Genomic DNA, 15,910 nt, shown 5'->3' with positions numbered 1-15,910 from the left:
TTCTCAGCCAACAATTAAAAAAAAATTATGTCAACAAAAAGGTTGAAAGTTTATAATTCCGACACAAAACGACAATCTTCAAACTTAATTGACCAAATAAAACAAATAAATCATCCATACAACCACACAACTATACAACCATAAAACCATCAGTACTGAAAAATATATTGAATGATAATTGTTCTAGTAGAAAGTAAAAAAAAAAAAAACTGACCTCCAATGAAAAATTTAAAGTACTTTATCAAATGGTATAATAAAAAGCTCAAGCTCCCCAAACGAATGTAAAAAAAACCCTGTCATATTCCTCACTTAAAACAACCCTAAAAGTGTAAAACAAAAGTGTAAGCAACAACATGACATGAGATAATTTTTGTTGAATAAATCCAAAGAGTTAGTTTAATTAGTGTAGGTAATTTGTGTTTTGTGTTCAATTACATCGATGAAATCTTTCACACGCGTGACCTGTGTTTTCTTTCGTTTTTATTAAATTTCAAATATAAAGATAATAATTATGCTTCGTCGGAAAAAGTTATCTTTATCGTTAACTCATTGGTGACCTATATTTTTATTATTATTTTCAAATAAGCTGCACATAGACTAAACAATTGTAAAATTTAAACGATTTTTGTAATTGAGTTCATTTTTTATTTCGATATTACCTGTATATCTCTCAGACAAAAGAATTTTACAAAATGCATGCTTCTTTAGAATGCAGATTGTGAGCTTAAATTAACGGTGAACCCATGTTTTCATTTCATTTTTCAATTAAGTATATGATAAAGTGTACAATTTGGAAATTAGTATGGCGTTCATTATCACTGAACTAGTATATATTTGTTTAGGGGCCAGTTGAGGGACGCCTCCGGGTGCGGGATTTTCTCGCTACACTGAAGACCTGTTAGTGACCTTCGGCTGTTGTTTTTTGCTATGGTCGGGTTGTTGTCTCTTTGGCACATTCCCCATTTCCATTCTCAATTTTATTTATAGAAAAAAATATTTATACCCGCGAACCCCCTAAATAAAAAATAGTAAAACATTTTTTTACTATACATGTACCACTAGCGTTTTGTATATGTGAAACTGAATGTTTTATAGTCTTAACTAACGTCTTATCAATGAGATTTATTTTATTTTGTATTTTTCTTCGTAAATATCGGGAAATTACAATACAAAGCGTAACTGATATTTTTTCGACTTACTACATTAACACATACATACGGTATAGTATGCTGTTGTCTACATTCATTCAAGGTTTACCTGATAATGTGGTAAGATTTTCCTGATTTCCGTACCTGTTCTATAGTAAATTGCAATTTTCTTGTAATTCTGAATATGACGTCATCCTTAAAGAGTTTTTCATTGCAGGTTTACAAGAAAAACTGCTGTTCTCCACTTCAAACTTAGTGAAAGAGATAAATCTGGATACAGGAGTCGTTACGGATCTAGCTAATCATTTTACAATAATATATTCTATAGCCTACGATGTCAGAGAAAGATATGTGTATGTTACAAGTCTTTATGGAAACGGCATATATAGGTACTGTCAATAAATCATAAGTAAATAACATTTTGTTTTAAACTGGCAGTATTGCAATAAAAAAAAATAATGTTACATGTTTCACTGAACCCTAAGAAATTATTCTACACATACAGCAGTGTTATGAAATGAAATTAGTTGATAACAAAATACAATTGAGTAGAAATTAACCTTTTCAGAAGATCAAAATTGATGTTATCTTTTCTTATTTTTCAGATTCCCCTATCCAAATGATCAAACTGTAAATTTGGAACTTTTTGTCTCTACACCCAAACCATATTACGTATCATTTGATTCAGAAAACAGTCATCTATACTGGAAGAATTGAACACGCTTGGACGAATTATGAGATGTAATTCAGACGGAAACGATTTAACCCCTATTCTAAATGTAACTAAACCAATGGCACTTGCACTAGACACAAATAATAGGTTTGTTCTGTTATTTATTCTATATATTTCAATGTTTGTTATTTAACTGCCATTTGCTTTTTGTTAAAAAATTTTAGTTGCATTAAATTAATGGTATTTAAAATTTACATGTACTAAACATATCAAATTAATTCAGTATGAAGTGTCGAAATTTTTCTAAGTTTTCAATAAAAAATGTTTACTTGTTGATTCCATAAAATGACAAGTTTTTAGTCCATATGTTCAGACAACACTTTCATTGTGGTCAAATAATTTGTACAGATTTTGAACGATGCATCGTGCAATTTACATCACCTCTGTCTATACGGAACTTTAAAATGAACACGTTTGATCATTTACTCATTTACATATATCAACCTTACTACAAACATTGCTTACGAAATGGAAAAGCAAATTGTAAGAATTGATAGATACAGATTCGCCCTAAAATTTAAAGTTATTTGCCTTAGATTATTGCACGTAACATTCAAATAAGAAATTACTCATGTAAATAAAAACTGAGTGTGATCTCAGGAACTCCTGAAGGGTAAGCAAATTCGAAAAATATGAGCTCAGGATTTCTCTTTATGTTTTACCGAAATTTACTTAAAGAAATCAAGTATTAACAGCAATAACTATCGATTTTTAGATTTAGATGTTTCAGATTTACACGATATACCCCTCACAACAATTTACAACAAAAGTGACGATTTTTCTTTCCATGAGGTTAATTTTCCTTTTATAAATGGTGGTGCTCTTTTGTCATAGTCTATTGGAGTCTACATATCACTACTAATTCGCTGTGATGCCCGTGTCTGAAATGACGTTTTTGATTTTAATGAGTGTAATCTATTTCTTACTGGTAAAGTTACCACAAACTACTTTAAACCTTTTATTCTTGCATTAATACAAAGTTTTGGTTTGCTAGTTAATATGTGCTGTAGAAAACTTATATTTAACGGAAAAGCATTTCCTAATTTGACAGTTATGTTGTTTAACGAGACTGGAAATATAGACATGATAAATACTTTCAAGATAAAACTTTCAATTCTTCAAATACACTTATTCTTATTTGTTTTTATACATGTTATAGTGGTAAAAAGTCAGGAATATGAAAGTTATTTTCCTTTTGATTAAGTTTTTTACTTTTGCCATTTGAAAAGGGACTTACATGTATCGTTTGGAAATTTCTTTAGAGCTCGTTTTTTTTTGTTATTTTACTTTTTACAATGATTACTGCTGTTACCCACTGTTTTACATTTTAACGTTTTATGTAGTTGTGTTTTGCTTTAGAAAAAAAAGAAAAGCACGATGATCAGCAATGTGATTGAGCCATGTAGAGCATGAAGAGGTTACCATTTATCCATATAGTTTTGAGGGAATATTTTCCAATCCCATGATTTGAATTATAATAAGTAAATTGGGTTTAATACGTCATGAAGTCCAAATAGTTAGTACTGACATATTGCTTTTAATAATGAATTGTTTTTTAAATGTCTATTCGGCTTTTTATTGTCTTTCTTATTGATCTTAATATTTATCATTGTATTTGTTAACTGATGTACTTTCTGCGGTGCTATCTTAATATTATATATAAGTCTAAAGTGAGAATGGAAATGGGAAATGTGTCAAAGAGATAACAATCCGACTAAACAGCTTCAAACAGCTGTAGAGACACAATTTGTCTTCAACAAAGCTGGAAAATTTCTTTACCTGGCTGTCTTCAGCTGACCACTTAACAAAGTATGTACTAGTTTAGTGGAAATGAACGTCATACTAAACTTTAAAAGATATAATTGAACTAAAATTAAAAATAATAGTGTTTTTGAAATTCAATAAACTGAAATATTAATATTATTTTCAATATCATTTTTTCTCTCAACACTCTTAGGTGGATCTACTATAGTACAGATGCAGGCCACGAATTGCGCATGGTGACATTTGACGGAAGAGAAAACCAGGTAGTAATAAACCTAACATCACAGCTGGGAGATATACAAGTGGGTATGTTATCAATAGAGTGTTATTAAACATTAGTATTATTTTTCCCGCATCTGAAATATATTAACGATATTGGACAGTTAAAGTAAACATTGTTCAAAGCCAGACAACTTAGATTCTCTATCAACCAAAAACTTCTTAGTTTATCATACTGACATATTAACATTAATACACATTTTGCACAGGAATACAGAACGTGTGACGTTTTTCAATGTAGGTTACTTTTTTATCAATAATGTTTGTTATCTCGTTCAAATCTGGTTGTTATTGCAGATAATGTTGACAAGCGAGTTTTTTTTATGGAAAATAACAGGGGTGACTTGAAATCTGCTTTGTATAATGGGTCTGATGTCAAAACAGTGATAAGCACCAATGTAATACGCAATAACTGGGAAATAGATATCGGGGACGATTATGTCTTCTACACAAGTTATAGAAATATTCTAAAGGTACACAAATCATCAGGACATTTTCCAACTATTGTGCACGCAGACACATCACAGTTATATGGACTATTGCTTTATAAACAAGAAGGTAAGAATATATAAATAATAACATGTATAAACACTAGTTTACGATATATCGTTAGTATCATAGCCTAAGGCATAACTTGGAAATTAAGCTTACAAATATTTATAAACAGTTTCAAACTATTTCATACACATAAAATTGGGAAAAGACACGATCTCACAAATTATATATTGTAGATTTATGAATGAATGTTATAGCTATTAAACTGACATTTTGTTTTTTTCATAATGTTTTGATTTGATTGGTAAATTTGTATTATCATGTTATTAGTGTCGTATAAATAGTAGTTGTTGCTGTGTGCTGTTATCTAAATACATGTTTAAAATGTTCGTAAAAACCATCCTTAATTGATTTATGATTTTATAAAGAACTTACAAAGAGTTAAGCGATCGTTTAGTGTAACTTTGCCTAATCATTGGCTATAACTCATCATTTTGTAATAACAATGTGTACTGCTTGACGCTTTTACGCTTTATATTTATTAGAACGCTTAACTAATGTTTATGTATGCTATTACACATGTATGCTTATGAGTTTTGTTCGCCTTTTTTATTATATTTTAATTTTTCAACAAATGCATTTCCGATGTTGTCTAATATCTTAAACACAAACGATTTCGTGTTTGAAATTGTTTTTGAATGAATTGATATAATGGATAGAAACATACGTGCAGAACTGGGCTAACCAATACTACATCTGTTAATATAATATTTAAACAGGATTATATTTGTCTACACTTTCACATGTGGTTACAATATTATACTTTAACAAATTTGCAAACAATTGCTATATATTTCAAATGTGTTTTTTTATTTATTTTGTGTTATGACTAATGTCCAGTTATGCTAGAAATGAGTGAAAATATATAGTCGTACAATGAAAGGTTGGTAATATTAAAATGAATGATAAACGTTAAAAGGACAGCATCTCCTCTACACTTTTTTCGACATTTTGAAATTAAATTTATGAACTGACCTAATCAATTTAATGTATTGAGTATAATTTTTTTCAAGTTTTCATTATCAAATACTATTTTTTAGTTATCATACATCGTTAAATGATTTATTGTAGTTCGATTGTTTGGTAATTCGTGTTTGTAAATTAGTATAACACACAATACACACACACTTTAAAATACGAAAGCTGAAAACTATTTAAACATGTCAAAAAGTGTTCACATACATTTATTATTATAAGAAAACTGTAATGAATAACTATCAATATTGATCATTGCTAAATGTTAAATGTGGCGATTTTTCTTTAAAATTAAGCAAAATTTTTCCTTTAATATACTTTATTTTTCAATTTAATGCATATATTGAAAGTGCATAGGGGAACAACGAATTCCGAGAAATTTGGTTAGAAATGCTCGTATGACGTGTACGAGTAGAACATGTAGAAGACAAGGAAGAAACGAGCATTTCAAAAAATCTCAGTAAGTATAAAAAAACTAGGCAAAATAATTTTGTTGTTAAACAAGAATATTTCGAGTATTCTATTATTTTGAAAGTATTTCATGTAATACAAAGTTCCTATAAATAAATCTTCTTTTATATTATTGATGCAATTTACCGCTACAAGGCTCTCTACCAGGATATCTAATAAATACTATGTTGATATGAATTTCAAAAGCATGGCATTATCATGTAATGGGTAGGGTTCAAATTATAGTATGTTTTGCCTTACCTGTGAGAAGATGCAGAATTTTTAAAAAATTAATCCTGAAATTTATACATTTCATTATAATTTAAACAAGTCATAAGGCCTGGAAGAACACATGTCAAAAACTATGTCATGAGGCTAATACTATAAAAGAACACTGCAAATCAAATATTCTGCTTAATCATTCTTCACGTTCAAAAATCTCAATTTAAAAAAAAATGAAGGATCCCTAATTACTTTACGTTTCAGAGTGTCACGTTCTATTGCAAACGACCTTAATCAATGACTTATATTAATTTTTTGTTTAGTCAATCATCGAGTTCTTCGTTTCACCATTGGTTTAAAACAAAATTGGTCAGTATCCATACCAGAAAACTTCTTTTTCACTGTTGTAATGTTACGTACCCGATGTATCTGTGTAATATGTGCATTACAAATGTTCCTTTGTCATAGCCTGCTCATTGATCTGATTAGAGATATTTATCACACAAATTACTATATAAAAAAAGAAGATGTGGTATGATTGCCAATTGGACAACTCTCTACAGGAGACAAAAAAAACAACACAAAATTAACAACTATAGGTCACCGTACGGCTTTCAACAATGAGCAAAGTTCAAACCGCATAGTCAGCTATAAAAGGCCCCGAAATGACAATGTAAAACAATTAAAACGAGAAAACTAACGGCCTTATTGATATAAATAAAAAGGTACCAAAAACACAAATATGTAACACATAAACGAACGACAACCACTGAATTACAGGCGGCTGACTTGGAACAGACACATACATAAATAATGTGGCGGGGTTATACATGTTAGCGGGATCCCAACCCTACCCTGGAACAGTTGTATTACAGTATATATAACAGCAGTTGTTGTTCTGTTATGATATCAACGGTATTTCACAAAGAATTGAACCAAAAAAGTTACATGTAAAACATTAAAAAAGCAATTGATATTAAACTAAAGTGACTTGTAGTCATCGGTTCTTGACTAGGTTTTTATGCGCAACATTTCTACACCCTGAAATCCACAATCACATAGTGTATTGCAGTATAAACATGATAAAATGATAATAAAAGAAATTTTCAACACAAAATTATTTCAGGTAGATATTTCGTATAAAAGAAATTGATACATGCATAGTCATGCTTAGAATCTATCAATAAGACGTTTTTTGTCTGTTTTTCAAGGGACTGTTTTAATTTACCTTATAATTTTGAATGCGCTGTTGGAGGGGTAAAAATAACTATCTGACAAGCAGATATACAGACTAAGAACTGACTGGAGTAGAATCTATTCAGTAATAAAAAAAGAGAGACAGTTTGGTTAAGAAATTAAAAAATATAGGTATGTTTAACTTATGAAACATTTAAAATAAAGTATACAATCATACTAGTATATGAACTATGAAACTTATCAACTACTGTAAATCGTCTATTTCCTCAACTGTTTTAAGGGTTACGTTTATTACAATTATTATATCACTGCTCTATAAAAATAAGAACATGCTGTTTATTGCCAAAGAGAGAACTGTCTACCATAGTTTTGATGTCGTGAATGTATACATAATTATTTTATATGACCATAAAGCCAACAACATGGATCAAACAAAATCTAAAACCAATGATTAATAAACAAAAACAAATGGATTCACGCTTAAACAGGATAAGAACAAAATGTAAACATCTGCTTGAATCGTCCATATCATGGAATCTATTTAATACACACAGGAAAAATAACGACAATACTGAAGACGTTAAAGTCTGGAAAGCTCTTTCGTACTTTTCTTTGACCATTAACATCATCAGGAAATACTTTATGATATAAATAAACTATTTACATTACAAAATGGTGAACGATACCAAAAGTGTCTTCAAACTCAATAATAGAAAAAAAGCATTGCCATGACAAAAATGACAACATTATACAACAAAAAAAAATATAGAAAAACTAAAGACTGAACTACACCACGAACACTCCAAAAAAAATTGGGGTGATTTTAGATTGACGTGCTTATCGTGCAGAAGGGTTTTTTCTTCATTTTTATGACTTTTATTAAAATATCAGTTATCAATAGTTATTGATCCTATCACGTAAAAGTATTTTTCATCATTTGAATATATACCTTTCAGAAAAAAGACAAAAGACTACTTACTACAAACGAAATCATAAATCAAGAATTGTTAATCATACGAAACTGCTGGATATTCGAATTGTTGAATGTAAAAGATTTTTTGCCAGTCAACATCTACGTCAACTACAGCAGACTATTTGTATGTCTTTAATGTGATTGTTTTATTTGTCTTCTTGATCTTTTTGAATTGCATAATTTATCAGGTTCTTATAACGATGATGAAAACATAATTTCTGACCTTGTAGTCGTTGTAATGAAAAAATATTGTAACTAGTGTTTAAATGTTTAGTTTTGGCATTTTTAGAATGTTTTGTCATTTTTTCCAAATTCGCATTTTGTCTCTTCTTTATCATATGCTTTTATTGAACAGAACACATACTCACAACGATGGGTGCACAATTAGTCTACAGAAGAATCATCACGTACACTTAAAATATATGTGAATATAGCGCGAACTATGTTCTTCTGTTAATGTACTTGTATTTGTCAACGTCGAAGGTAAAAGACGTCAACATGGGCGGAAGTCGAAAATCATGAAAATTATAATAAAGTTTAAATGAATTACATTAAGTTATCCCGATAACATAGGACTTTTGATGAAAACCGTAGCGGTAAAGGGTTGATTTCTCTTTTTGTCATGTCTTTTCATCAATTTGTTATTTCGTATTGTTTTATAATGTTGATGTTGTTATTGGTGGAACTATGCTGTGATCTGAGTGTGAAAGTAATAAAGACGCATTTATATATTTGTCAAACATGATGTTTACATGACTGTGCAAACATCAAATTTATTTTGTATTTGATTACTGATTACTGTAGTCTTCAATATAATTTGTAGATTTTTTGTTTAAAAATTGTTTTAAAAGATGTAAATATTACTTATTTTTTTTGGCTAATATGCTTCGTCTATTTCATTGTTTATGGCTTTTTTCGTTTTTTTGTTACATATGACGTGTCTCTATACTTATACGTCCCGCCTTTGTGTTATTGTACCACGTCAAATGTTTACATAATTGTTTGTTTTATAATGATTTAGATAATAACACAATGTTGACTGCTGTACCTCCATTTTTAATATTTTTGCCTATTATATCTGTTTGTTTTGTTCACACACTGTTGTCAATATATTTAGACAGTATTGCGACTGTCACGTGTGAGGTTAAGCGAACTATAAAATCAGGTTTCATCCACCTTTTTCTACTTCAGAAAATGTCAGTACCAAGTCAAAAATATAACACTTGTCAATTCGTTTGATGTGTTTTAGTTTTTGATTTTGCCATCTGTTTAGGGACTTTCTGTTTTGAATTTTCAGTAATATAACTTTTTACACGAGTACATATTTTATAAGATTGCTTGTTTCGTTTTCGCGCTGATTCTTTGAACAGTTTATTGTTGCATCGAAAAGTTTCTTTTTTAATGATTTATGTATTTTAGTGTTATTCCTAATATACAATTATACCAAAAAAATGATTGTTGTTGTTCATCACACCATAGATAATATGTTCATCAATACAGTCACTAAGTCACAGTTGTTCTCAGAATGGTAATAATGCTTATGTTTACATGCCATAAGTTTTCTTATAATCATTGTATACTAAAATGTATCCTTTTTTTATATGTTATTGTATTTATTATAATTATGATTCAACTCTAAAAAAAGATTAAAAAAAAACATGTAGAAAATCGTTATATGTGCTTTTGTAGCTCGAATAATTGAACAATATACTTATTTTTGTCTTCCTTATCACAACTACTCGGTTGAATATAATGATGTTTTCCTATTAGAATGTTAATATGACTATCAACTATATCAAAGTAGATACCATGTACAGAACGCAACCATAAAATTCTATAAATACTAGTGCAACGAAAGATTACTTTGTTTTGTCTATGAAACAAATTAATTTGTATTGTGTACGAATTTAGTTTAATGTAATACGGAAATCAATATTATGTTATCATGCTAAAATATACGTTCAGCCACAGAATATGTCATTTTTTAATCTACCAAGGTGCAAAACCCCTGGAGGACAAACATAAAATCGTCAATTTCTAACTTGGCCAACATTATCAGAAGTATCAGAATATTATGTGATGATTTTTCTTATTTGTTCTTGTGATTTTGCCTATCTATCCATTTAAACGAGAAGACCTCATTATGTGTGCTGCTTCTCTTCCCCCCACAATAAATTAATCATCATGCCACTGTGTCCTATAGGTACCGTGCATAGTCGCATTTTTCACATTCTTATGACTATTCAGGTAATTTTGAGAGAAAAACGAAATTAAAGGCGTCCGGATATTGATTCCGTATTCAAACCGACTTTTAAGTTAAATATGACTTCCGGTTTTAACATGAAGAACCAATTGTATGATAGATAACAAAAATATAAATAAGCCAATCATGACGTTGTCCATATCGTGGTTTTTAAATCATAAGAACAACTACAATTATACCTCGGTTTAAACTTGCATAGAATTACTCGGACGGGGACAGGACTCTATGATTTTTGATATCATTTCGAAAATTCTCCAGACATTAAATCTTTTACAAAAATTCATCCTAAAATAGTTAACATACTTTTAACCAAGCTTAAAATGCCCGCAATTTTGCTTTTAAGTCAAACAGGACTTCCGGATTTCAACTTGCACATACATTTCATAAGAGTACTCGGGGACAGGACAATTATTATCATCAGTCGCGTTGATATAGACTCTCTTTATAATATAGCAGTGATCGCCTAGGAGAAGTATATAGCAAATACACGTTGATTATAGTAAATGTATGTTCAAATGAAATTGAGAAAAGAAATGGTGAATATGTCAAAGCGACAACCACCCGACCATAGAGCAAACAACAGCCGAAGGCAACCAATGGGTCTTCAATGTAGCGAGAATTCCCGCACCCGTAGGTGTCCTTCAGCTGGCCCTTAAAATATGCATAATAGTACAGTGATAATGGACGTCATACTAAACTATACAGAAACGCGAGAATAATGGAATTTAACAAAAATAAATAATAACGGACTTTGGAAGCAAGGGAGAAGGTTTAAACTGTTTCCAAGTACTTATGAATTTTGAAATCTTTTACAAAAAATTCTCCTTACAACAGTTTACATACTTTCAACCAAGCTCTAAATGCCCACGATTTCGCGGGTGTGTTCTAGTAATATTGAAACTATAATAGATACATGTAGGTTGTACACAATATAAAAGCAATCATTATTAGAGAGACATAGTATAGCTATAAGGCAAGTGACAGCAATCGTTAGTTGTATATTAAAGCAACAGTAGTATACCGCTGTTCGAAATTCATAAATCGATAAAGAAAAAACAAATTCGGGTTACAAACTAAAACTGAGGGAAACGCATCAAATATAACAGAACTAGGACACAACAGAAACATAACATTAAAATGTAACGCACAAGAAACGAACTATAATATAACAATGACCATTTTCCTGACTTGGTACAGGGCATTGTAAGAAAAAAATGGTGTGTTGAACCTGGTTTCATGGCATGTCAAACCTCCCGCTTTAATGGCAATGCTAATCATAACATTAAAATGACAACATTACACGACAGGACTACAAATACCAATAAATGGGAGAAAATATAGGACAAAATATAGGAGAAATACACGAACAAAAGGTACCAGGTTAAAAAAAATTAATACGCCAGACGTGCGTTTCGTCCACACAAGACTAACCAGTGACGCTTAGATAGAAAGTTTGAAAGCCAAAACAAGAAAAAAACTGCAGAGATTTGAGGACCAAAAGTTCCAAAAAAGACGTGACCATTACGACCAGGGGTATCCGCCTGGGACAAGAACATCCTTATTATTCAGAATAAATCATACTTTTGCGAACAGTAAATTTTATAAAATTACTATATAATAGATATACATTATAAAACTGAAATGGTGACTGGCTACAGAAAAAACCCGGATTCATTACAAAAATATACAGCCATGTTTGCCATAGCCAGTGCAACGCACAAAGTGACGTCACATGTGAATTTCTAAAACGAGTTCCCAAAATTAAGAAAGAATTTGGATGGAATTCAAGATTATATTAGTATGTTTTATATAACATTAATTAATAACAGTAAACATAAAAATACTAATTAATGTCAAATTGTTGTAGTAATTAGATAATTAATTGTATTATCTAGATATGTCTGTGTTTCTTCTGAATCAAACTGTAAATCAAATATATCGTGTAAATTGTATCCCTGTTGATGGTATTGGAGATTTTCCATTCTTGAAGATGCACATAGACCTAATTTAGCAACTTATGCTACTTAAAGCTTCTGGAAAACATTGATCCTTCAATCTGTTTGTCTTGTATTGAGAGATGATAAACGACACCAACTTATTTTAATGTATAATATGTTTTTCATTGAAAAGAATGTAAGCCTTAAAGGGAAAGGGAAGACTTTACAGGAAAACATGATGCAAACAGTACATTGAAAAACGTCTTATAGATAAGCAAGTAAGTAGAGCTTTGTTTCTGAAAACTTTGTATGGCTAAACCCTACGTACTTTATTCATAGGATTTGCAATACGTGGTTTCTGTCCTTTTTATCGAATAATCAAGTCTTTTTCCGTCTTTGATCTAGAACTATCTAACGAGCCTTTGAAAATATTGCTTTTGATGGATATTTACAAATGAATGTGTGATTCGAAAGGAAAATGATGAAAATTTTACCATTCACGAAACAGAAAGGATGAAATCACCATCTTTTGAAGCTAATGCTAACTACTTCATTGCTTCTTTTAAAACAGAATGTTCGTGTATTCAATCCTTCTCTTGTTTAAAATATATGTATATACTAGCAATAGGCGGTACCAGAAGCAGAAGTGTCCACCAACACCTCCTTAGCACTTAAAATTACAAATGAAATAGTGACATCATTCATTTATTTTTATGTATCGCCCAGAAAAGCAGCACTTCTTTAAACCAATACGGTATTTATACAGCCTATTGCTTTATTGTCAAGCAATTCTTTTTTCGACTTGTATCAAATGCCACAGTAGATCATACCGCAGTCTCGATTTTCTTGTACACAACAGCTGCAGACGATACATGAATCTAGCACAGCATCACCGTCAAAGTTGTCAGTTATAAGTCTTTGTTTACTTTGATGTTAGTTATGAGTTGATACTACTTTTCGAACGCAACGCTGATTCTTTTCACTATTTATCCATAAAAAATATACAAAATAAGTTCGATGGAATCTTTCACACATTCGTAATCTAACGTCTTTCTGTGCAGTTTAAAGCGTTTGTTTGCAAAAATACAGACATGATTATATCTAAACTCATTTACATCAAATGATATATAAAAAAGAAGATGTGGTATGATTGCCAATGAGACAACTATCCACAAAAGACCAAAATGACACAGACATTAACAACTATAGGTCAACGTACGGCTTTCAACAATGAGCAAAGCCCATACCGCATAGTCAGCTATAATAGGTAAGACAATGTAAAACAATTCAAACGAGAAAACTAACGGCCTTATTTATGTAAAAAAATGAACGAAAAACAAATATGTAACACAAAAACAAACGACAACCACTGCATTACAGGGATGTTCGTTCTGGACTGTTCCTAAGATTGATAGTTTTCAGCGCAATCAAAAGCAATATTAATTTATTATTAAGTAACTCGCAATTGAGAAGCCTGCCAAATGAGTCATTTACTAATTGAAGGCAAATTCATTTTTAAAGAACAACACGAAACAGACCCAGAAAACATGAAAAAATCGTCATCTAAAATATATACTTTTATGTCAAATGTTTACAAGAGATTGACACATTTAGCTTGCAATACATGTATCAAGTGTACAACATAATATATATCTTGAAAGTAAGCTGAGATAAATCAGTAAATGTTTATTTACGACGTTTGGAAGTCATTTCCGATAAATAGTTAATGGAGGTTTGTTCATTAGTGAGAATAAGGTTGAAGAGTAGAGTACTGGACTGGAGATTGATTTATGTTGACATTATGGTTTGACAAATTTGACTACGTTCTTAGAGATGATTGTCATTCCAAACGAAACTAAAAACCAAGCTCAATTCTTTTGAGTTATCGAAGTCCACTTTCATCAAATCGCTTACATTGTATATGAAAATTCAGGACAGTACATTATCATTTACTTCAATTTTGTTGTATTAAGTGTTTATATAAATTCAGTTGTAGCCTGTCTCATTTCTTGCTTTAAATCATGCTGAAACCAATCAGAATTCTACAAAATAAATAAAAAAAGAATTTCCTTAAAACAGAAAAAAAATGAAAATATACAATTCTCAAAAGAACGTGTAGAAGAAAACTCTCAAGGGTCTATAAAAAAATATGTCTTATCAGTACTCAAGCTCTACCTTTAAAGTAGAATGTATGTACTACTTTCATTTGCTATGAGATGGTTTTTATCAATAACAAAAACAATGTGTCGTGTATGGCTATATGCAAACTCAAAAGTTATCGTAATTGTAAATACCAATTTGCATATCCGAGTAAAATCAAAGCATAATCATTTGAACACGTAAGGATACAACAGAATTAACAACAGTCTGTGTAATTATTGATGTAAATAAAAAAAAATACTCACTAAACCTGCATCATTTAAACGTGCGCTCTTTTAGGATTCACAGGTTACCTATTAACCACCCGAGTGTTTCAAATCGTTATTGCTGTAGATTTATCATTCAGAAATTGCATCAGGTAGCAGTTGCAACGCCATTCCTGTGATGTAAACAAATATAACATTAAGTTTCATTATCTAAGTTCATAAATGGTACATGAGGATCGCGCATTGAACATGTTTAATCGTAAACATTTAAATTAAATTCATAAAACTCCTTTCGACAAAACAGTTAATTCATAAACATCCTTTCGACAAAACAGTTAGTAATGTACGTAAATTGAAAACAGCAACACGAACAATTGTAATTCGCCGTCGAAAATTTGTAGTTCGTAAGGATGAAACCTGAATGGTACAATCAAATTAGAAACTACTTTTTGATTTTGAAATAAATATTTCAAATGTACGATCAAGAGAGTCTGAAAATATCATGAGATTATTTTCATTTATCAAAGGAACAATATCTTAACGAAGAACAAGTCACAGAAACACTGTATAGAAAACTACGGAAACAATTTACTCAAACAACTTAAGCATAAATTTCATTTTGTATCAATAAAACCTGTTTTACATATTAAAAGAAGTAATGAACCATATTGTTGTTAATTCATTGTAAAATTGAATTTTAACTCCATGATTCTTTGTTATACTCGTTCTATATAAGTATCAGATATTCGTTCGTTTTCGTCAAAGTCTTTCCCTAAAATATACAAAACGTAATAATAAACAAAGTAAAATGTACACCGCTGTATTCTGTGTGTTGTTCAGATCTTAATAAAACACATGTTCAGAATATAATGATGTCCATTTTTTCAAACTTAGTCAATCTAGCCATAACAGTTTTAGTTTTATAACAGCGTTTCACATCAAACACAATCCTAGAAAAGGTATTTCAATGTATGATTTAACAAATAAAAAACAATTAATTTAAATACCACTATATTGTATTGACAACAATAAATTTAACAAGCTTTTC

At 30.3% G+C, this 15,910-nt stretch overlaps 1 long non-coding RNA gene across 1 annotated transcript; it reads right to left on the bottom strand.

The window, feature by feature from the left end:
- Window positions 1-14,058: 14,058 nt before the first annotated feature.
- On the bottom strand, window positions 14,059-15,847 carry LOC139502773 (uncharacterized). Its single transcript, XR_011658932.1, has 2 exons — window positions 14,902-15,847; window positions 14,059-14,538 (listed from the first exon to the last, which is right to left on the bottom strand). It is a non-coding gene; the product is annotated as an uncharacterized lncRNA (long non-coding RNA).
- Window positions 15,848-15,910: the final 63 nt, after the last annotated feature.

This window comes from Mytilus edulis, chromosome 14, assembly GCF_963676685.1.
Source record: "Mytilus edulis chromosome 14, xbMytEdul2.2, whole genome shotgun sequence".
Lineage (NCBI taxonomy): Eukaryota > Metazoa > Mollusca > Bivalvia > Mytilida > Mytilidae > Mytilus > Mytilus edulis.
The sequence above is the reverse complement of the archived record's forward strand: the minus strand, read 5'-3'. Positions and strand labels throughout refer to the sequence as shown.